Raw genomic sequence first — 23,267 nt, 5'->3', positions numbered from 1 at the left:
ATTGTCGACTTGCTTTTTCTCCATTTCTTCTAGAACACGAGATAGTCCCCTGTTGGAGGAAGACCCCAAATGATTTCTGAATTGAAGGCTTGAGAAGCTGAACTGAGCGTGCCGCACTAGAGAAATTGTTCTTATTTCGGTTACAAGACAGGCAGCCAATTCAGTGAACAAGACAGCAGTTGCTCATTTGAGACTTTATGCCTTCGAGCTGTAGGATAGAGATGGCAAAACACAAGAACCTGAGGCTAAGCTTCAATTTGACTGACCACCAGCCTTGCTGGGCTGCAAACTAGTTTTGATGTCTGTCTCCCCCTTCTAGACTGTGAGCCAGTTGTGGGCAGGGATTGTCTCTATTTGTTGCTGAACTGTACTTTTCACGCTTACAGTAAGCGCTCAATAAATGTGATTGAATGAATGAATGAATTCAAACATTAAACCCTTCAAGCTCTGACAAGACAAAAGCTGAGACTGCCACCATGAAGACTTGAAGTCCATATTATGGTGCTAATCACAAATTTCTCAACTCAGGCATGTGTAATCACTCAATCAACCAATGCTATTTATTGAGCATTTATTATGTGCAGAGCACTGTATTAAGCGTAAGGCACAGAATGTGGACAAGGGAAGGCTGCAGTGAAAACTCAGAGTACTGGAATGACACACTACATCAGAAAAATTCTTCTACTTCGAATTTCCACAAAAACAATGATTTTTGAACTTTGCAAAAAGAACAGGTAAAATAAGAATGGCAGTGATTTGATCTTAAAATGTAAAAGTTCAATGAGAACATTAGCTGATTTTATGGATGACACCCAATCTCGTTGGTTATTTGAGAATGATTGTGATTTGTTTGCATTTGTCTTTCTTTTTTCAATGTATTTATTTGGCTCTTATAATGTTCCAGACACTGTAGTAGATATAAGTTTGGACCCAGTTCAAGTCCCATGTGGAGCTCACAAATCCCCATTTTACAGATGAGGCAACTGAGGCACAGAGAAGTTAACTAACTTGCCTAAGGTCACTCAGCAGACAAGTAGGAGAGACAGAATTAGAACCCAGGTGCTCTGGCTCCCGGGCCCCTGTTCTATCCATTAGGCCATGTTGCTTCCATGCTGATATGAGATAGCCACAGGAAGAAATTTGTTTTTCTCATGATATAAGGGTTTCATCATATGCCATGATTCATAGGGAGAGTTCCATCTGGGTTGGCTCTGCTTAGCTTTTGTAAAACTCACCAAAACCAGTAATCAGAGGTATTTATTGAGCACTTACTGTATGCAGAGCAAAGTACTAAGTGCTTGGGAGAGTACAGAAGCATAAATAGTCACTTTCCCTGACCTCCAGGAGCTCATAATTTAGTGGTAATAATATATTGAAAAAGAGATCATTCAATCAATCATTGGTATTTTATTGAACACTTACTATGGTGCAGAGCACTGTATTAAGCACTTGGAAGAGTGTGATACAACAGAATTAGTAGACACATTCTCTGCCCATAACGAGTTTACTTTCTAGAGGGATCATCATCATCATCATCAATCATCAATCGTATTTATTGAGCACTTACTATGTGCAGAGCACTGTACTAAGCACTTGGGAAGTACAAATTGGCAACATATAGAGACAGTCCCTACCCAACAGTGGGCTCACAGTCTAAAATCTAATCAACAAGGCTAGTATTCTTTATCTAGATTTAACTTGAGCATTTCTCTAAGAATTTCTCTTCGTGAAACTGATGAAGAGGTCACAGCAAACTAACAGTTAAGCGAATGACTAAACTTCAGAAGGGATTGGCTGAAGTCAGGAAGTTCACAGACTCTCAGGTTTGGTGCAGTCAATCGATCAATCAATAGTATTTATCGAGCACTTATTGGGTGCAGATCATTTTACTAAGAGCTTAGTAAAGTACACTATAACAGAGTTGGAAGACACGTTCCTTGCCCACAATGAGTTTGCAGCCTAGAGGGGGAAATGTACATAGTATTGTTGGGCTGAGGGAGGAGTGAATAAAGGGAGCAAATCCAATCCAAGGGTGATGCAGAAGGGAGTGGGAGAAGAGGAAATGAGGACTTAGCTAAGGAAACTCCCTTGGGGAGATTTGCCTTCAATAAGGCTTTAAAGGTGGGTTGAGGAATTGTCTGTCAGGTATAAAGAGGGAAGTACCTGACAGGAGACTTGGTTATAATGTCTGCTTTCCTCAGAGCAGTTTGCCAAATTCTTCAACTACAAGCATAAAGTTTATGGACATTCCTTTTCTTTCCGGTTCCTTGAAAGAGTACATTTTTCTTTCCTTTGACATCCTTTGGGAGAGATTGAACTGCTGAACAGCTGTTAATGGAAATAACGGAGATTAACTAAGGAAGACTCTTGGAAAACACAAGTAATATGGTTTCCAAATCCAGAAATTTACCAAATCCAAGCAATGTGGTGGGGGAAGGGAGAATTTTCCACACAGATTAAAATAGGTGAACTCCAGCAGCAAAATTCCAGTTGAGTCCTGCCCTGTTTGATGGAGTTAAGTACTTGACTTTTCCCTTGTGAATGAAAATCAGACCATTCATGAAAGGTCCACTGGGAGACAAAGAGGTCAACCTCTGGAGTTCTTAAATCGGAAATATGGAAGCAGCGGGGTCTGGTGGAAATAGCTTGGGCCAGGGATTCAAGGGACCCGGGTTCTAATCTTGATTCCAGCACTTATAATAAAAATGATAATAATGATGGCATTTAATAAGCACTTACTATGTACAAAGCACTGTTCTAAGCACTCCAGAAGCTCATAATAAGCTCATGATGATACAAGGTGATCAGGTTGTCTCACAGGGGGCTCACAGTCTTCATCCCCATTTTTACAGATGAGAGAAGTGAGGCACAGAGAAGTGAAGTGACTTGCCCAAAGTCACACAGCTGACAGCTGGTGGAGCTGGATTTGAACCCATGACCTCTGACTCCAAAGCCCGAGCTCTATCTGCTGAGCCACGCTGCTTCTCATAATCTGCCCTTGAGCAAGTATCTTAACTTGTCTGTGCCTCTGTTACCTCATTTGTAAAAACTGGGAAGAAAAATCTCATCTCCCCCCATTTTTTATGGTATTTTGTTACGTGCTTACTATGTGCCAGGCGCTGTACTGAGAACGGGAGTAGATACAAGATAATCAGGTTGGACAGAGTCCCTGTCCCACAGTTTTAATTCCAATTTTACAGATGAGGTAACTGAGGCACAAAGAAGTTAGGTGACTTGCCTGTGGTCACCGAGCAGCTACAAGGCAGAGCCAGAATTAGAACCCAGGTCCTGTGGACCCCAGGCCCATGCTCTATCCAGTCTGCCGTGCTGTTTCCAGTATTAAGAGATGAAACTAACTCTAGACCATGTGACCTCTGGTAAAAGTGACATAGAGGAGGAACTTGTAACTAAAGGCTAAAATTAGGATTGCATATGCCTGTTTTATGGTATTTGTTAAGTGATGATGATGGCATTTGTTAAGTTCTTATTACGTGCAAAGCACTGTTCTAAGCGCTGGGGTGGATACAAGGTGATCAGGTTGTCCTACTGGGGGCTCACAATCTTAATCCCCATTTTACAGATGAGGTAACTGAGGCTCAGAGAAATTAAGTGGCTTGCCCAAGGTCACACAGCAGACATGTGGCAGAGCTGGGATTTGAACCCATGACCTCTGACTCCCAAGCCCGGGCTCTTTCCACTGAGCCACGCCACTTCCCTATCCACATAAAGATTACTGTATTTCGACTGTATTAAGCACTGGGATAGACACAAGCTAATCAGGTTGGACTCGGTCCCTGTCTCACATTGGGATTCACAGTCTTAATGCCCATTTTCCAGATGAGGGAACTGTGAGGCACAGAGAAGTGAAGTGATTTGCCCAAGGTTACACAGAAAACAAGTGGTGGAGCTGGGATTAGAACCCAGGATCCTGGGCCCGTGCTCTATCCACTAGATCACACTGTACAAGAACTTGTACTTCCCAAGCGCTTAGTACAATGCAGTGAACACAGTAAGCGCTCAATAGATACGATTGAATGAATGACTGAATGTGCAGCCTGCCACCCCTTCCCATGAATAACTGCGAGCTGGTCTTCTGGAATTCCCCAAACTCCATTTTTCTAAGATAGTTATGGTGTTAGTTAATCACCTAAGGCCAGGCACTTTTCTAAGGGCTAGGGTCGATACAAACTAATCAGGCTGGTCACAATGCATGACCCCCATGGGGCTCACAGTCTTAATCCCCATTTTACAGATGAGGTGCAAACAAGAAAAACTAACCCTGAAAATGTCAGAGTAGCTAAATTACGAACAAGAGCCTTCAAGAAGGCATCATTTCAAATTAGTTGCATTAATAGCTTTGATTACAATAGTTCCATCTTTCTTCCAAAGAGCAGAGCTTAAATTCACCCTTCCGATATCTCTGCCAGTATTGAGAATGAAATCTTAAAATTTAGTCCTGAGGCCCTAGCCAAAACATTTCAGTATTGATGTTTGGCAGGAAGCACTCTTTGCAAAGCAATGACTTAAGCTCCTGGACTTAACACCTATGTTTTTAGCCTCGTGAATGTTTTAACGGCCTTTTCCTGCCTAACGGCTCCTCACAATTACTTTTGATTTCATGTCCGTTCAATTTCTGGAAATGTCAATCCAATCTGCATGTGATTCTGTTCCCCTTCCTAGGAAAATACGTTACTTGCTGAGACTGGAAAACCCAGACAGGGCCAGATTGCCCCTTCAGGAAGTAGAAAGGAGCAGGAAACCATACCTGCCGTGGATGTGAAGACAGAATACCGAGAATAGTCACAGCTGAGAAACTGAATCAGAATTGAAATCCATTGTTTCTTCTGGATATTAGGTTTCGACTCGATCCCCTGAAGGTTAACACATCCCCATTAAGTGAATTTTAGTAATGGAACATGAGGGGATTCAATGACAGACTCGTGTTGAGACAGGGTGTGAAGGATTTTAGACAATACAGGGCAAGTCTACTCTACCTAAACTTACCCTCCTCTCAGCACTCCTTTTGGGATGTGCTAAATGCTTCCTCAGCTGTAGCAACTGAATAATTAATCCCCTGCATTTCCTCCCACAGCAAAACGTGAAAGAGGGAAGGGTCTTTGAAAGTTCACCGGTTGGTGAATAGCGAGCGTGCATGCGATGCGGCCGTGATTGTTAATTATGTATGAGCAGAGACATGAGGTCAACTTGGTTTGATCCGAAGTTGTTTCCCGACTGGTTGGAATCTCTGGGTTCTAAGGATTTCTCCACGGTCAGGTTTGGGGACGAATTCTGGGGGAAAATGTAATGGTAGGTTTGGAGGCTTAGTCAATCACAGTACTCTCCTTTTCAGATCACTGTACTTGGGATCATGGGCTACTCTGGATTGTAACAAGATAAAAATATAGAAGCCATGGTCACCAGAGGAAAATATATTTATGCAAAGAAAATGTAAATTCAATTGAGAAGTGTGGCCTAGTGGATAGAGCACAGTCCTGAGAGTCAGAGACCCTGGCTTCTAATCCCGTTCTGCCACTGTCTGCTGTGTGGCCTTGGGCCTGCAACTTTGCTTCTCTGGGCCTCAGTTATCTCATCTGTAAAATGGGGATTAAGACTGTGAATCCCAGTGTGAGAAAGGGGTAGTATGCCATGTGGCTATCTTGTAATAATAAAAATAATAATAATGGCATTTATTAAGCACTTACTATGTGCAAAGCACTGTTCTAAGCACTGGGGAGGTTACAAGGTGCTCAGGTTGTCCCACGGGGGGCTCACAGTCTTAATCCCCATTTTACAGATGAGGGAACTGGGGCACAGAGAAGTTAAGTGACTTGCCCAAAGTCACAGCTCACAATTGGCGGAGCCGAGATTTGAACCCATGACCTCTGACCCACAGCCCGTGCTCTTTCCACTGAGCCATGCTGCTTCTCTACCTACCTACCTACTTACCTCGGCTCTTAGTACAGTGCCTGCCACATAGTAATCACTAGACAAATGCCATAAATACCCTAATTTTATCCTTTAATTCCAAGTTCCTCCCCTATGTCACTTTTTGTTGTACCCTCCCAAGCACTTAGTACAGTGCTCTGGACACACTAAGCGCTCAGTAAATATGATTGACTGACAGTCTGACCAGGGGATACATGGTCTAGAGTCCCTAGTCTGTTCAGACGACCACTGTTCTAAACACTGGGGAGAATAGAAGACACATTCTCTCCCTCAAGGAGGTTTACAGTATCTGGGGGAAGCATTCTCCACTTAAATATAGTGTAGATAGGAGGAAGGATAATCAGTCGATCAATTAAATTTATTCAGTGCTTACTGTGTACTAAGCGCTTGGGAGAGTACACTATAACAGAGTTGGTAGGCACGCTCCCTTCCTACAGTGAGCTTAAAGTCCAGCGAGGGAGACAGACATTAGTATATCTAAATTCATTCATTCATTCAAGCATATTTATTGAGCACTTACTGTGTGCAGAGCACTGTACTAAGCACTTGGGAAGTACAGGTCAGGGTTTAGTCAAGGAAGGCCTTTTGGAGGAGACGTGTTTTGAATAAGGCTTGGAAGGTAGGAAGGTATCAAATAATAATAATTAACTATTATGATGGTATTTGTTAAGCCCTTGCCATGTGCCAGGCACTGTATTAAGCACTGGGGTGGGTACAAGCACATTGGGTTGACACAGTCCCTATCCCACATGGGGCTCACAGTCTCAATCCCCATTTTACAGATGAGGTAATTGAGTACTTTGTACTTAGTACAGTGCCTGGCACATAGTAAGCAATTAACAACTATCATAAAAAAGAGGGAGGAAGATTGAATCCCCATTTTAGAAATGAGGTCATTCAGGCACAGAGAAGTTGTGACTTGCCAAGGGTCACACAGCTGGCAAGTCACCCCATCCCCTGGTTGGCATTCATTATTGGGAATTAAATTCAGCATTTAGATCTCTGATTTAAGACTCCCACAGCACATTATTTATCACAACCACATTTTCTTCACCTCTGTAGCAATAATAATGATCTCTCTCTCCCTGGCTTCTGTCCTAGAAGGAAAATAAACCGGATCTGTGATCCTTCCTGTCCTGTGGAGCTCTAGTTCTTTGATGGTTTTGAACGAGGTTCTTTTTTTCTTTTCCTTTTTTCCCCTGGAGCAGAGACTCGGGAACTCTGTTGAAGTTAGATCACTGTGCAAGGTGTCAGGGCAGGTGGAGGACAGGGAGAACTTGGGGAAGATTGGAGGGGAAGAGAGCAAAGGATAAAGGGAAAAGGGAGGAGGGAAGGGTTTCGGGAGGGTGAATGAATGATTCTCATTCAGAAAAACTCACTGCCGACCCTCCTACTCACTAAATCACACAGCTTCCCATGGATCCTGGATTGTGGTACTTGTTAGGCGGTTTCTAGGTGCCAGGTACTGTTCTAAGCACTGGAGTAGATGCAAGTTCATCAGGTTGAACACATTTCGTGTCCCACATAGAGCTCACACTCTTCATCCCCATTTCACAGATGTGGTAACTGAGGCCCAGAGAATAATAATAATAATAATAATACTAATGGCATTTATTAAGCGCTTACTATGTGCAAAGCACTGCTCTAAGCGCTGGGGAGGTTACAAGGTGATCAGGTTGTCCCTCGGGAGGCTCACAGTCGTAATCCCCATTTTACAGATGAGGTAACTGAGGCACAGAGAAGTTAAGTGACTTGCCCAAACTCACACAGCTGACAAGTGGCGGAGCCGGGGTTTGAACCCATGACCTCTTGACTCCAAAGCCCGTGCTCCTTCCAATGAGCCATGCCGCTTCACTTCAGAGAAGTGAAGTGACTTGCCCAAGGTCACTCAGCAGACAAGCAGCAGGGCCAGGATTAGAACCCATGACCTTCTGACTCTCAAGCCTTGGGAGGCTTGCTGGCAACGGGCCCCATTCCCCCTCCCGCCACTCCCAATATCATGGCAACAGCTTCTAGCCACGTCTTGCACAGGTGAAGACGGCATATGAGAACAGCCTATGTGACACTGTACAAAGCAGCCTGACAGAAGAAAAGGCACATCAGTTCTCCCACGAACCTATGAGGCTAAAAAGCAAGATTTGAGGAAATGACAAAAATTAATTATAATAATGATAATAATAACTCAGTCCTTAAATATTAGGATCTTGAGATGCAATTTCAGAACTAGGAGAAGATTTCAGAGCGTTAGTAGGTGGTGTGGGGAGTGGGGAGTGTGGGGAGTTGTTAAATCTTGCAGCTATAATATGATTTCAAGACCCAACGAGAGTTTAGAGAGTTAAAGGAGATTTTAGGGAACTATGACAATTCTTGAGATTTTAAGATTTTGATGAAGCCAGTCTTTGAGTTTCAGTAGAGGTTTAGGGGCAATGAAATGAGAATTGACGTTGTTAGAATGAGCTGTTGGGCAGTTAAAATGAGATTACAGAGTCTAGGAAAGACTTTGTGGCCTAAAATGGGATTTCAGAGAGGAATTAAGATTTCAGAGAATTAATAGAAAATTAAGGGTTTAAAATGGATTTCAGGGAACAGACAAAAGATATTCCAGGAGCTAAAATGAGATTTCCCCTCTCAGGGTCGCACCTGGAGAGTTTCCAGTACTCTACCACTCTCAGCTATGGGAGGGAGAGTGAAACAGAGGCCTACCCATTTCATTCCTAGCTTGGGCAGTGGCTAACGAGTGGAAAGCAATCTGCTACAAGTCAAAACTCACCCATGCTGGGCAGCAACAGCACGGGAGAGAGTCGAGGGCGGAGACTCAAGTTGGCTGAGCGGATGGAGGCGATGGTAAACCACTTCTGTATTTTGACCAAGAAAACTCAATGGATCCACTACCAGAATGATCGCAGATGGAGAGCGGAGCGTTCTGTGGGAAATGTGTCCATGGTCACTACGGATTGGGGACTACTTGAGGGGATAAGACAAGACAAAATGAGATTAGGTAGGTCAGGCAAGATTTCAGAGTTCTACTGTATTGCAACCCAATGTGTTTTAACCAAATAAGAAACAGCTGAAGCCAAATGGAAAGCAACAGAGCTGGGATTCAGGAGCCCTGGGTTCTAATCATACCACTTGCATGCTAAGTGACCTTGGACAAGTCATTTAATTTTTCTGTTCCTCAGTCTCCTCAGCTGTAAAATGGGGATAAAACACCTGTCTTCCCTTACCCTTAAACTGGCGGTCCCATGTGGGACAAGGGTTGTGTCTGGCTTCGTTTTATTCATCACAACACATGGCTTATAATAAGTGCTTAACAACACTACTACAATCAACTCTTTCCATCCAAGGACTATAATGGCCTAGCTTTTTCTCCAACAGATATTCTACCTGTACAGGTGGGTGGAAAATCAAACTTCAACACTAGTAGAGCCTGAAAATAGTGAATGGAATGTTGTTCCCCTGTGCAACCCCCCAAAATTAATTAGCAGTTTTATCTTAAATATAAAGACCTCAAATAGTAATGCTGAATTGGTGGCAGTAGTAGTAATGGTATTTATTAAGTACTTTCTGTGTGCTAAGCACCATACTAAGCACTGGTGGAAATTACATCAGAGTTGGTCAACCTGTTCCCTTCCCACAAGGAGCTTAGAGTCTACTAGAATGGGCATATCAGGATTTTCTCCATGCTCACTAAAATTCTAAACGTTCAATATCTGAACCCAGACTTTAAACGAAATATCAGAACATAGGCGAGAAACCAACACACCATTTGTGACTTTCGGTTTTGCTACTGAAGAATTTCAGCTGGGCCTTACACGGGCAGTGCTAAGTAACACACAAAATTCATCAGGTTTACACAGAGCAATATGATTATTTGTAAATATCACCTATCATTAGGGAATTTAGGAAGTGCTTACTATGTTCCAAGCACTGTGTTAAGCACTGGGGGAGATACCACATAATCAGATATTAAGTGTGCCTCTTAATAATAATAATTATGGCATTTGTTAAGCACTTACTATGTGCAAAGCACTGTTCTAAGCACTGGGGAGGATACAATGTGATCAGGTTGTCCCACTTGGGGCTCAGAGTTTCAATCCCCATTTTACAGATGAGGGAACTGAGGCCCAGAGAAGTTAAGTGACTTTTATTTATTCATTCATTCAATCGCATTTATTGAGCGCTTACTGTGTGCAGAGCACTGTACTAAGCGCTTGGGAAGTACAAGTTGGCAACATATAGAGACGGTCCCTACCCAACAGCATGCTCAATCTGGAAGGGGGAGACAGACAACAAAACAAAACATATTAACAAAATAAAATAAATAGAATAGTAAATATGCACAAGTAAAATAGAGTAATAAATATGTACAAACATATATACAGGTGCTGTGGGGAGAGGAAGCAGGAAAGGCGGGGGGAATGGGGAGGGGGAGGAGGGGGAGAGGAAGGAGGGGGCTCAGTCTGGGAAGGCCTCCTGGAGGAGGTGAGCTCTCAGTAGGGCTTTGAAGGGAGGAAGAGAGCTAGCTTGGAGGATGTGTGGAGGGAGGGCATTCCAGGCCAGGGGGAGGACGTGGGCTGGGGGTCGATGACAGGACAGGCCAGAACGAGGCACAGTGAGGAGATTAGCAGCAGAGGAGCAGAGGGTGCGGGCTGGGCTGGAGAAGGAGCGAAGGGAGGTGAGGTAGGAGGGGGCGAGGTGATGGACAGCCTTGAAGCCGAGAGTGAGGAGTTTTTGCCTGATGCATAGGTTGATTAGTAGCCACTAGAGATTTTTCAGGAGGGGAGTAATGTGCCCAGAGCATTTCTGCACAAAGATGATCCAGGCAGCAGCGTGAAGTATAGATTGAAGTTGGGAGAGACAGGAGGATGGGAGGCTGATGCAGTAATCCAGTCAGGATAGGATGAGAGATTGAACCAGCAATCTCATTGACTTGCCCAAAGTCACACAGCTGACAAGCGGCGGAGCCGAGATTTGAACCCATGACCTCTGACTCCCAAGCCCGTGCTCTTTCCACTGAGCCACGCTGCTTCTCTTGACCCTCTTCTTGACCCTCTTCTGGACCCTTCTCTTAACCTTCTTCAACACAGTGGACCAAAGCCTTCCCTCTCTAGTCTGTGACCTTGTTGTGGGCAGGGAACATTTCTGCCAACTGTTTTACTGTACTCTCCCAAGCACTTAGTACAGTGCTCTGCACACAGTATCAAACCATCGACTGATTGAAGATTGGCAGCTACTGTTGTCATTGCCATGTCTACTCCTGTACCTTGGACTCTGAGCCACAGGGATCCTGAAATTCTTCTCCTCTAGCTGTAGCACCCTATTTTTATTTTTCATTTTATGTCTACTGTGTATTTGCCTGGTCTTGTGTATATCCAGAGTGATGCCTAAGAATTTGTAAGAAGGCTTTTTTATAGATCATCCTAAAAATCACTGTACCAAAGAGAGAGGTGTTTTTACAATAAATTTGGAAGATATTTAATTAAATAATGGGCATCAAATTTAATCTTCAATAATCTCAGTTTCAAGACCTTTGCCACCTTCACAAATTTTAAACTCTGCACAAATCAGAGCAGTATGGTTTTTTAATGGTATCTGTTAAGTGGTTACTATGGGCCAGGCACTGTACTAAGCGCTGGGGTAGATGCGAGGTAATCAGGTAGTTCATGTACCACATGGGTCTCACAGTGTTAATCCCCATTTTACAGACGAGGAAACTGAGGCCCAGAGAAGTGAAATGACTTGCCCAAGTTCACACAGTTGACAAGTGACAGAGTAGGATTAGAACCCAGGTCATTCTGAATTCTAAATTTGTGAAAAAAAAACAGCAGATGAATATTCAGTGTTCAGCGAAAGGTTTAAATTCAGAAAATATCTCTCAAATCCCTCAGAGTTGCTATACGGCTTGTCAAACCCGGCCATTAAGACAAAGAAAATCCAATCCAGATATAAGCGCAGAACTTTTATCAGGTGAGTAGACCAGTCGAGCGCCATTTCACTTTGTAATCTAGGCAGCTAACTGTCTTCCCTCAGGGCTCTCATTTTATTTGCTATGACAAATAGATTAATAGTATCCTTTTTTCCCAGTGTATCACCACCGGTAAAATTTATACAGGTAATTTACAGATCTGCTAGCACCCATTTATTTCCCAATAGCTGTGAACCAGAATAAGGTTTGTCAATAACCACAAAAATGAAAAACTGTACACGTGAAAATTACCCTTTGATTTTGCTGACAACATTGGATTTGAAATTCACAAAGTATCCCCCTCGGCCAGAAAAAAAATCTAATTCCCCCATTATGCATCCAACACTCTGAGATTGCCCTCTCTGATTTATAAGAATATTTTTCTGCCTGGAGCAGAGTTCTGGATTAAGTGCATGAGGATAATGAACATTTTGGGCTGGTAAAATGCTAACCCGGATCCTCAGGAAAACAAAGATTTACACTTTTATTAAGCATGTGAGCACCATCAGTGTCTGGTGATTATTTGAATTGATTACTTTTCCTGCGGAATCATTCGAGGAAGTGAAAAACTCGACTTAGCTCTCCTAAACCAGGTGGATGGCATTTTGTTTTGCTTTTTAATGGCATTCGTTAAGCACTTACTATGGACAAAGCACTGTACTAAGCACTGGGGTAGATACAAGCTAATCAGGTTGGACAAAGCCCATGTCCCACGGTGTCAATCCCCATTTTGCAGATGAAGTAGCTGAGGAAAAGAGGAGTGAAGTGACTTCCCCAGGATCGCAGAGCAGACAAGTGGTGGAGCTGGGATTAGATCCCAGCATCCTATTGACTCCAAAGCTCGTTCTCTAGCTACAGAGTTGTGCTGCTTCCTATTCTGCATTCTTGCAGATCCCACGCGCAGGAAAACGTGCACTGTAATGTTCTCCTAATTCAATCCTGCATGTACACGGCACATGCATGCAAGTCATTTCTCCCTCAGTCTCCTCAGCTGTAAAATGGGGATAAAACACCTGCCTTCCCTTACCCTTAAACTGGCGGTCCCATGTGGGACAAGGTTGTGTCTGGCTTCATTGTATTCATCACAACACATGGCTTATAATAACACCATTACAATCAACTCTTTCCATCCAAGGACTATAATGGCCTAGCTTTTTCTCCAACAGATATTCTACCTGTACACAGTCTTCTAGACTGTGAAAAAAAATCTAATTCCCCCATTACGCATCCAACACTCTGAGATTGCCCTCTCTGATTTATAGGAATATTTTTCTGCCTGGAGCAGAGTTCTGGATTAAGTGCATGAGGATAATGAACATTTGGGGCTAGTCAAATGCTAACCCGGATCATCAGGAAAACAGACTGTTAGACTGTAAGCCCACTGTTGGGTAGAGACTGTCTCTATGTGTTGCCAATTTGTACTTCCCAAGCGCTTAGTACAGTGCTCTGCACACAGTAAGCGCTCAATAAATATCATTGATTGATTGATTGATTGATTGATTCTTACAATCCGACAGCCAGTCACAGCCAAACACCTTCTCATTGTCAGACAGCGTTCCCTAATTCTCTAACCACTAACTAGCCAAAACGAGTAGTCCAACACAGAGTTGAATTCTGTTTTGCGTCAAATAAATCAGTCACATTATTTTATCGATCAGTGGTAGCAATTGGACACTTACTGTGTGCAGAGCACTGTACTAATCACTCGGGAGAGTACAATACGACTGGGTTGGTAGACATGTTCTCTGCCCACGAGGAGTTCAAAGTCTAGAACTGTGCTTTCCTCCTCATCCTGCAACCCGGAGGGGAATATTTAGGAAACACCGAGGCCTGTGGGGAAATGAGGACTTGTTATCTTCAAACATTTTGAACCTGCCATAGGCCAGAGTTCCCAGCTCTACCCCTTTCTGGCTTTGTGACCTTGGGCAAGTCACTTAACTCCTTTGGATCTCAGTTTCCTCACTGCTAAAAAGAGGATTCAATATCTGTTCTCCCTCCTGTTTTAGCCGTTAGCCCAATGTGGGACAGGGACTTTGTCCAATCTGATTATGCTGTCACCTCCTCAGAATTTAGTACAGTGCTTGGCATATTAGAGAAGTAGCGTGGCTCAGTGGAAAGAGCGCAGGCTTGCGAGTCAGAGGTCATGGGTTCAAATCCCGGCTCTGCCAATTGTCAGCTGTGTGACTTTGGGCATATCATTTAACTTCTCTGTGCCTCAGTGACCTCATCTGTAAAATGGGGATTAAGACTGTGAGCCCCACATGGGACAACCTGATCACCCTTGTATCCTCCCCAGCGCTTAGAACAGTACTTTGCACATAGTAAGCACTTAACACCAAAATTATTATAAGTGCTTAACTATTATTATTATTGCTATTGTTATTAGTGAGATGTAGCATGTCATTCATTGATTCATTCAATCGTATTCATTGAGTGCTTACTTTCTGCAGAGCACTGTACTAAGCACTTGGAAAGTACAATTCAGTAACAAATGTCATAATGGAAGGAGCACAGACCTGGGCGTCAGAGGACCTGGGTTCTAATCCCAGCCCCGCCACTTGTCTGCTGTGTGACTTTGGGCAAGTCACTTAACTTCTCTGTGTCTCAGTTTCCTCATCTGTAAAATAGGGGTTAAATCCTCTTCCCTCTGACTTAGACTGTGACTCCGATTTGGGACAGGGGTCGTGTCCAACCTGATTATCTTGGTCCAACTACTGTAGTATATGTTAAGCTCTTACTGTGTGTCAAACACTGTTCTAAGTTCTAGGGAAGATACAAGATAATCAGGTCAGACACAGTCCAATCTAAGCAGGAAGAAGAACAGGTACTGGAATCCCTATTTTACAGATGAGATAACTGAGGCTCTATTCACTAGGCCATGCTGCTTCTTGCTTCTCATCATTTCCTATGTCTTACTTAGGATTCCAAGCACTGAGACCCAGAAGCCCAAGACCCTTGTTTTTGGACAGGTGAATGATGATCTAGTAGATAGATCACGGGACTGGGAATCATACGTCATGCAGAACAGAGAAGCAGCTTTACTCAGTGGAAAGAGCCCGGGCTTTGGAGTCAGAGGTCATGGGTTCAAATCCCGGCTCTGCCAATTGCCAGCTGTGTGACTTTGGGCAAGTCACTTCACTTCTCTGTGCCTCAGTTACCTAATCTGTAAAATGGGGAATAAGACTGTGAGCCCCCCGAGGGCAACCTGATCACCTCGTAACCTCCTCAGCGCTTAGAACAGTGCTTGGCACATAGTAGGTGCTTAATAAATGTCATCATTATTATTATTATGAGGACCTGGGTTCTAATCCCAGCTCTGCCACTTATCCGTTGTGTTACCTTGGGTAAGTCACTTCACTTTTCTGTGCCTCAGTTGCCTCATCTATAAAATGGGGATTAAGACTGGGAGTCCAAAGCAGGACATGGACTGTGTCCAACCGGATTAGCTTAAATCTACCCTACTGCTTAGAACAGTGCCAGGGCCATAGTCAGTGCTTAACAAATAGCATAACAAAGGGTGGCTATGCTTTGTCAATGATCTCCAGGGAAGAAGCACCAACTTCTCCCATTATATATCATTCCAGTTTCCTCACACTTTCATGGCCAAGATGATCTTCATTTTGTCCAATTTAACTCCCCCTTATTCCTCTAGATTGTAAGCTTGTTGTGGCCAGGGACCATGCCTACCAACTCCATTATGTTGTACCCTCTCAGGCGCTTACTACAGTGCTTTGCACACAGTCAGCTCTCAATAAATATTGAGTGATTGACTGGGAGGCATACCTTTTGTTTGGATTCCTGTGAACATACCAGCACCATCTTTCCTTGACGGTTTAGCCCAACCTTGTCCTTCCCTTTCTAGGCTGCACCAGCCTTTATCATTTTCTCAGAGGATCAGCTTTCCACCTCAGATATTATTTCAGTATTCTCCCCAGTTTCTCCATGTTATTTCTAAGGTGCGATGGATGAAACTGGACACAGGACTCCATTGATGATTTGACATGCAGCATATAGGGGAAAGCTGATAATAACTGTGGCATTTATTAATTATTTATTATGTGATGGGGTAACTCAGGACTTAACTGACATGGAAGTAATGAGTTGTCCATAGTAGAGACAAATACATGGAAGCAGCATGGCGTAATGGATAGAACACGGGCCCAGGAGTCAGAAGGTCATGGGTTCTAATCCCAGCTCTGTCACATGTCTTCTGGGTGACCTTGGGTAAGTCACTTCACTTCTCTATGCCTCAGGTACCTCATCTGTAAAAAATGGGGATTAAGAGTGTGAGTCCATTGTGGGACAGGAACTGTGTCCAACCTACCCCAGCGCTTAGAACAGTGCTTGGCACATAGTAAGTGCTTAACAAGTATCATTATTATTATTATTAAATAAGGTAGGAGATGAGAGAATAATTATGGAATAATTAATCTGCCTAATCATCATTCAAAGCCACTGCCTCCTTTCCCTTCTTGTTCTCTAGTCTCAGTAGGCCAGCATTCTGTGGACATTTATTTTTGAATTTACAGGATAACAGTCGCAATACCATTTAAGAGGAAATCGATTTTCACTGAAAATGATGCATGAGGTCGCAAACCTACCACCTCCAACTGTTTTGCCATTTCATTGACCGAAAGGTTAGATTGACTAAGCACCAATAACTGAAGAAGAAAATCAGCAATCTGCATGAGAAATATCGACGAGGTCGCTTAGCCCAATTCCCTTCCTCGTCTCTGGGGAAAGCCTCATCTTTCTCCTCCACCGGAGAAATGACTCTAATCCACAAAAAATATGACCCAGAGGTGAGTGAAGTCTGAAATGGCGGGTGTCAATTCCTTTACTAATTCTCCCAAGGACGTAGGCGTGTGCCAATGCATTTTAAGGTAGAAAGTGAAATCCCTCATGAACAGAAAGTTAGATGGCCCGTGTTAGAAATATCGTGATTATCGGTATTTCCCCACAGTATTAAGCAACACAGAAGGATTACTGGCTAGCCATGGTGGGGCGGGGGGTGGAGGGGAGCGAGCGGGAGAAGTGGAGGATTGATCTCTACCTTCAAGAAATGGAAACTGCACCTTCTAATGGGTAATAACATTTTCGCAGTCTTTCAAAAAATTTACCAAAGTACAATACAGTGCCTATCAAATTAGCCGTCACTGGGATCTTCTTCAGCAAAAATGATCCCAGGACTGACTGTGCCAGATGATTTTCCTTGGATAAAAATAATAATTATTATTATTATGGTACTTTTGTAAGTGCTTACTATCTGCCAAGCACTGTACTGAGGGCTGGGTACGTGGATTGACAATTCCAGGTTTTTTGTTCATTGAAAAAAAAAGAATTTCAATGAACAAGACAACAAAACAAAATCCATTGATGGTGTGAATTGCAAACAGGGCTGCAGTTTAAGAATATCCATTTTCTTTATCCATGATAATTCTTCTGTTTGTTGGTGTATAATTTGCAACAGTGAACCAAATAGAAAACACTTTCACTCTTTAAAAAATAATTATAGGGTGTGTGTTTGCAGTGTATGAATGAGTTTGGACTCAGAATTAGAGTTCTTCTAACTGTAGTGTACAAATCCTGAATCTTTCAAACGGGCTACTTCAGCTTCCCTGGGATGAGCAGCATGGAATAGTGGATAGCATACGCGCCTGGGAGTCACAAGGTCATGGGTTCTAATCCTGGCTCTGCCAATTTGCTGTGTGACCTTGGGCAACTCATTTCACATCTCTGGGTCTCAGTTACCTCATCTGTAAAATGGGGATTGGGACTGTGATCCCCATGTGGGACAAGAACTGTGTCCAACCTGATTTACTTGTGTCCATCCCAGAGTTTAGTACAGTGCCTGACACATAGTAAGCGCTTAACAAATACTGCAATTATTATTATTATCAACTAGGGGCAATACCCTCAACTTTTGTTTTTTAATTGCATTTGTAAGGCACTTACTATGTGCCAGATACTGTACTACGCGCAGGGGTAAATAGAGGCTAATCTGGTTGGACACATTCCCTGTCCCACATAGGGCTCACAGTCTTAATCCCCATTTTTCAGTTGAGGTAACGGAGGCACAGAGAAGTGAAGCGACTTGCCTAAGGTCACACAGCAGACAAGCAACAGACCCGGAATTAGATTTCAAGTCCTACCGACGCCTGAGCCCCTGCTTTAAGACACTAGCAGCGTGACTCATTGGAAAGAGCGTGGGCTTGGGTGTAGGAGGTCATGGGTTCTAATCCAGGCTCCGCCACTTGTCAGATGTGTGACCTTGGGCAAGCCACTTAACTTCTCTGTGCCTCAGTTACCTCATCTGTAAAATGGGGATTAAGACTGTGAGCCCCCCGTGGGACAACCTGATCAGCTTATATCCTCCCCAGCACTTAGAACAGTGCTTTGCACATAGTAAGCGCTTAACAAATACCAACATTATTATTATTATTAGGCTAAGTTGCTTCCCTCTGACTTTTGAAGAGCTGGATTTGGAGTGATATGCCACCCTCCCATTCTCAAGATCTATACTCCAAACTCAATTAATGCTCAAGAGGACAAATGATTCTTCCTATTTTATTGCCTTTTCCGCAGTAAAAACACATAAATGCCACTGGGGAACAGGTCACATCTTTCCTTGAAGATCTCATAAGTGGACAACTAGGGCCATGGAGGATTATGTAATCGACAAACTTTCATAAATATACTGAGAGACAAATGCACACATTTCTCTGTCAAAACCATATCATTACTGAATGAATCACTGAAGCAGTGTGGCCTAGTGAATAGAGGCCAGGCCTGAGAGTCCAAAGGTCATGGATTTTTGGGGGTTTTTTGATGGCATTTATTAAGCGCTTATTATGTGCAAAGCACTGTCCTAAGCGCTGAATTCTAATTTCAGCTCTGCCACTTGTCTGCTATGTGACCTTGGACAAGTCACTTCACTTCTGTATGTCTCAGTTACCTTGTATATAAAAGGGGGATTATGACTGTGAGCCTTATGTGGGACAAGGACTGTGTCCAACCCGATGATCTTGTATCTAAACCAGAGCTCAGCACAGTGCCTGACACGCAAGTAAGTGCGTAACAAATTATTACCCAGAATATCACTAAATTCACAGTTGGAGCTCTGGAACCTTAACAGAAGACTTAAAAAGGATTCATTAGGTTAAAGAGCTTTTCAGATGGGCATTTCTCACTAAATTATATATATTTATCCACCTTGACTGAGTTTTAATTATATAAAAGATTGGTGATACTGGTGTTTAAACCTTGTTTGACCCTCCCCGAAGATTCCTCCTTGCTGATTATTCTAAAACTCAATCAATCCATTAATCAGTGATTTTTACTGAGAGTTTACTGTGTGCAGGTCACTGTAGTGAGCACCTGGGTGGAGTATAATACAACATTCATTCAACTGTATTTGTATGAGCACTTACTGTGTGCAGAGCACTGTACAACAGAGTTGGTAGGCTAGTTCCTTGCCCAAAAGTAGCTTAGAATCGAATCCTTGCTTTTTCTCTCCATTCCCTTCTTCACTTTGTTAGGCATTCATTTCCCAAAACTTACAATTCACTGCATCATCTGCCCTCCCCTTCTCTGTCTGATCCTGCTCCCACCCCCTCTCTGTCTGCTCCTGATGCCACCCCTTTTTCTGTCTGCTCCTGATGCCACCCCTTCTCTGTCTGGTCCTGATGCCATCTCTCCTCTGTCTGCTTTCCAGACTGTGAACCCGTTGTTGGGTAGGGGCCGTCACTATATGCTGCCGACGTGTACTTCCCAAGTGCTTAGTACAGTGCTCTGCACACAGTAAGTGCTCAATAAATACGATTGAATGAATGAATGAATGAATCTTGGTATTCCTGCCCATATTTTTGACCGACTCATGTCGGTTAACCTGGCTGTGGGGTTCAACGATAAAGAACCCAGCTCATATTTTTCCTCTTACTCAGCCCTCACACTTCATTCCTCTAATCATCATCAATCGTATTTATTGAGCGCTTACTATGTGCAGAGCACTGTACTAAGCACTTGGGAAGTACAAATTGGCAACATATAGAGACAGTCTCTACCCAACAGTGAGCTCACAGTCTAAAAGGGGGAGACAGAGAGCAAAACCAAACATACTAACAAAATAAAATAAATAGAATAAATATGTACAAGTAAAATAAATAAATAAATAGAGTAATAATGCCAACCTAGTCACTGTACCTCCGTCTCGTCTATCTTGTCACCAACCTCTCTCCCTGTCCCACCTCTTGCCTGGAAGTCCTCCCTCTCCATATCTGACAGACAATGACTCTCCCCACCTTCAAGGCCTTAACGAAGGCCCATCGCCTCTGAGAAGCCTTCCCCAACTAAGCCCTCATTTCCTCTTCTCCCACTCCCTTCTGGGGCACCCCTGCCCTTGGATTTTCCCCCTTCATTCACCCCTCCATCAACCCCACAGCACTTAGGTACATATCTGTCATTTATTTATATAAATGTCTGTCTCCCCTTCTAGATTGTAAGCTTGTTGTGAGAGAGAAGCATGCCTACCGATATCACATTGGACTCTCTCTCATATACTGCTTTGCACATAGTAAGTGCTCAATAAATATGCTAGATTGGAAAGGACCCCTTGAGTCTTGATGTGTGCTGAAGCCATTAAAGGACCCTGTAACTGTGACTGCTTCCTAGTCAGCCCCTGAATTCCTGTCTTACCTCTCCCAACTGTTTCCTTATATAGGGAATGGTGAGGCCAATCAGATGTGGTTGAGCTGGAACTCACCTCCTGACACTCTCTTCTTCTTTTGGGGTGTTGGTTTGCTTTTTATTTCACCCTGATTTATTTTTCATCCCAAATCTAACGAAATCCCCACCCACTTTCCCCCTCCTCTCCAGATTCTAATGCTGGTATCACAAAAGAAAAAGAAAAAAGGAACCATTAGAGCATAAACAAAGCAATTCCTGGTGAAACCTCTGCTCTGACTCACAGAGGCATCCATTCTCTTTATATCCATTCTCTCCGTGAGAGATGAACTATCCGTCATCCTTCGTTTTATCTCCCCATCCCTTTTCGTATGTTATTTGTTAAGTCTTTATTATGTGCTAGGCATTGTACTAAGCGCTGGAGTAGATACAAGATAATCAGGTTGGACACAGTCCCCGTCCCATACAGGGTAAGCTAGACTGTAAGGTCATCCTGGGTAGGGAACCTATCTACCAACTCTGTTATATCATACTCTCCCAAGAGCTTAGTACAGTGCTCTACACATAGTAAGGACTCAGTAAATACAACTGATTGATTGTTTATTGTGTGCCAAACACTGAACTAGGCTCTTGAGAGAGAGCAATTTTGTTCTGACACCTTGACACTTGTCCACATGTTTTGTTTTGCTGTCTGTCTCCCCCTTCTAGACTGTGAACCCGTTGTTCGGTAGGGACCGTTTCTATACCATATCAACTTGTACTTCCCAAGTGCTTATTACAGTGCTCTGCGGTCAGTAAGCGCTCAATAAATGTGATTGAATGAATGAACAATTGAATAGAGTTTTAAACGTGTTCCCTGCCCACTAGGAGCTCACAGTCTTTGGAGCTTGAAGTGTGTATCTCTCACCCTTTCACTGATGATGATGATGGTATTCATTAAGCGCTTGCTATGTGCAAAGCACTGTTCTAAGTGCTGGGGGGAATACAAGGTGATCAGGTTGTCCCATATGGGGCTCACAATCTTAATCCCCATTTTACAGATGAGGGAACTGAGGCCCAGAGAAGTTAAGTGACTTGCCCAAAGTCACACAGCCACTAAGTGGTGGAGTTGGGATTAGAACCCATGACCTCTGACTCCCAAGCCTGGGCTCTTTCCACTGAGCCATGCTGCTTCTTCCCTTCAGACTAATAGTTGCCTGAAGATCATCACCACCAATATCATCATCCTCGTCATGATTAAGTGCCCTGCACTGTGCCAAAATGTTGTAAATATGGTGAAAATAATCAGACACAATTTCTCAAAGGACTCCCAGACTAAAGTGGGGGGAGGTGACACACAAGATTTCTCATTATCAGGAGAAATAAATAACATCCAGGCAAACAAATCACCGAGATGACTACAAAAGAACATTGGAAAATGTTCATTTCAAACCATCAATGGTCTCTTCAGGGCTTATTACCTGCCCCAAGGTCTCCAAGCTTCAGCATTTTCACATTCCGAATATAATAACTGTGATATTGGCAAAGCACAGTATAAGCAGCTTGGACACAGTTCCTGTCATACATGTCTATGAAGGAGGATGATCAGATACTCTATCCCTATTCTGCAGATGAGGTAATTGAGGTAGAGAGAAATTAAGTGACTTTCCCATTGATTACATTAATCAACTGCATTTATTGAGTGCTCATTATGTGCAGCTAGTGTTGGCACTCCCTCTCTTGATCCAGGATCTCTGGCCTCGGAAAGATGCTTAATGACGTGGGCAACCAATCAATCAATCCATCGATCACATTTATTGAGAGCCTATGGTGAGCAGAGGATTGTACTAAATGCTTGGGAGAGTATAATATAACAGAGTTGGTAGACACCTTCCCTGCTTACAGCAAGCTCACAGCCTAGAGGTGGAGACAGACATTAATTTAAATAAATAAGTTATGGATATTTACCTAAGCTCTATGGGGCTGAAAAAAGGGGTGGATATCAGGAGCCAATCGGGGTGAGAAAGAAGGTAGTGGGAAAAGAGGAGATGAGAGTTTAGTCAGGGAAGGCCTCTTGAAGGAGATGTGCCTTCAATTAGGCTTTGAAGATGGGGAGAGTCAGCGTCTGTTGGATTTGAGGAGGGAGGGCATTCCAGGCCAGAGGCAGGATATGGGTATGAGGTTGGCAGTGAGATAGATGAGATCAAGGTACAGGGAGTAGGTTGGCATAAGAGAAGCGACGTGTGTGGGATGGAAGGTAATAGGAGAGCAGCGAGGTGAGATAGGAGGGGGCAAGGTGATTGACTGTTTTAAAGTTTCTTGTCACTCAAAGAAGAAACAAGAAAATTCCCCAGTTCCTAGTCATTCTGTCTTCTACAGTAATGAGATAGAATACTTTATGATTTGGCGTGAACAATCCCAGCCCAGCTGACTGGACTCCACTTATCCTCATTATTTCCTGAGGTCCATGAAAGCGATTCTGTAATTCTTTGGAAATAGGCTTTTCAAAAGCTCGTCTAAAATAGCTAAGCCTCCAGAGGCTTTTCTTTAAACGAAAAATGGCTTGCAATTGCCACCTAATGGGTTTGGCGGTCTCTTTTGGCAATCAGAGGTTGGGATTTTGTATTTTTGCTCCAGGGGTGATTTTTTAGAATGTTATTAATGGAAACGGCCTGCTTGGTAATAGAATTACATC

General features: G+C 43.3%; 1 non-coding gene across 1 annotated transcript; it reads left to right on the top strand.

Annotated features, from left to right (window-relative positions):
• Positions 1 to 8,568: 8,568 nt before the first annotated feature.
• On the top strand, positions 8,569 to 8,706 carry LOC119944959. The gene has a single exon (XR_005456097.1). It is a non-coding gene; the product is annotated as a small nucleolar RNA SNORA7 (small nucleolar RNA).
• The last annotated feature ends 14,561 nt before the right edge of the window (positions 8,707 to 23,267 follow it).

This window comes from Tachyglossus aculeatus, chromosome 23 (assembly GCF_015852505.1).
Source record: "Tachyglossus aculeatus isolate mTacAcu1 chromosome 23, mTacAcu1.pri, whole genome shotgun sequence".
Lineage (NCBI taxonomy): Eukaryota > Metazoa > Chordata > Mammalia > Monotremata > Tachyglossidae > Tachyglossus > Tachyglossus aculeatus.
The sequence above is the reverse complement of the archived record's forward strand: the minus strand, read 5'-3'. Positions and strand labels throughout refer to the sequence as shown.